Source organism: Olea europaea, unplaced genomic scaffold (genome assembly GCF_002742605.1).
Source record: "Olea europaea var. sylvestris unplaced genomic scaffold, O_europaea_v1 scaffold1019, whole genome shotgun sequence".
In the NCBI taxonomy this organism is placed as follows: Eukaryota; Viridiplantae; Streptophyta; class Magnoliopsida; order Lamiales; family Oleaceae; genus Olea; species Olea europaea.
The window spans coordinates 51,368-52,963 of NW_019227515.1; the positions used below are offsets into that span (position 1 = coordinate 51,368).

At 33.5% G+C, this 1,596-nt stretch overlaps 1 long non-coding RNA gene across 1 annotated transcript; it reads right to left on the bottom strand.

Moving 5' to 3' along the window:
- Window positions 1-211: 211 nt before the first annotated feature.
- LOC111372632 lies at window positions 212-1,373 on the bottom strand. The gene is made up of 4 exons (XR_002698806.1): window positions 1,141-1,373; window positions 753-970; window positions 560-652; window positions 212-424 (listed from the first exon to the last, which is right to left on the bottom strand). It is a non-coding gene; the product is annotated as an uncharacterized LOC111372632 (long non-coding RNA).
- Window positions 1,374-1,596: the final 223 nt, after the last annotated feature.

Here is a 1,596-nt window from a genome sequence, read left to right on the forward strand (position 1 = left end):
TGATATCGATCTCGGGTGCCATAATGAACACAACCATAAAAGTCTCTATTGTAGATTTACATATAAAACTTATTCTAAGATCTACGTGTCGATTTCCCAAAAATATTAGACCATAAAACGGTTTCTCAATTATTGAATGTTGACTATGAGCAGATATTCCATATTCGATGGACAAGATTCATCATACACTAGCATTTTCAGATGAAAAAAGTCGTACCAATGCTGTCCAGATCCATTTGCATAAACTTAGTTAATAGAATACAATTCTGACAGTGAGGATAGTATGGATTTTATCCCCTTCTATTGGATAAGTATATCCTGAAAAATCTAATCCATATATGTTTGTACTCACAGCCTCCGTGCAGCCCAACAAGAGGCCAATTAAAAGCTTCCACTGTAGAAATGCTTCAAGCGATTGACCCATCTGCAAAAATTTGTGCATAAATCAAAAATATAAATTGCTAGATTCCATAATCTCCATATGAATATATGCAGCTGTGCACTTATAATAACATATGGGTGCCCTTATGGATGAGAAAAACAGAGAGCTTATTCGTACCAGAAATGCAACGAATGTAAATTGTCACTCTCCAAGAAGTGAATCTTCATCACCTTCATATGCTTCTGTCAATACACTTTCCAATAGCTGCGTCTGAAAAAATAAGCATAATTTCTCTAAATCAACGTATCTGTCAAACACAAACACTCCAAAATAAAGAAGATTTTAACCTATAAACCTTGGAATCAAATACCTTATCGATATTCATACTAGTAAGATCTTCGCTATGCATTCCCTTATGCTTGACAACATGGGGAGTAGAAGTGACAACCTCTTGTTTGAGATTTTTTTTTATTGGCTTCGAAAACTTGGTATTCTCCTATTCAATCAAAGCTTTCTCCATTGCTGTTTTAGGAATACTTCCAACCATCTCAGATTCACGAGCAATTGAGATTTCACCTCCAACAGGTTCTGCAAATTCATCAAATAGCTATAAATGACGAAGGAAAAATTAAGCAACAAATATCTTAAAAGGGGGCCATAACTCATTTTAATAAATTTTAAGAAAAATCAGCACTCCCCTCCGAAAAAAATAAAAAATAAAAATAAATAAGACGCATTTGGTTTCTTCTTAGGCTTACTTCCATTATGCGTCATTTGGCATATTCTCAATCCAAATCGATCACTTTCGACAAATAGAGACATAAATGCAGATGTATTATAATTGTTTCTCCATGTAAGAGCATACATATCCAATATCCATGCTGAAAATTGAAAACATATAAACTGTAATAAATTTGTTTATGGAGACCATTTTCGCCAAATAAATATCAGCTTGTCTCAAAATAGGATTATGCTTATTGGTGAACCTCATTTGTGGTTTCTTATGATGCCACCATGGAGATAAGTTTCAAACAACTTTACGCTCAAAGGACAGGTGACAATTAGCTCCTGAAATATCCACTGATATCGATGGTACAATGAAAATGCCCAAAAATATTATGCTGAAATTATCTTATTTACTTGATTTCTAGTAGTTAATTTTGAAACCTGCTAACTCATTCATTCCAATTGATTAAGTTTACAATATTTGGCAC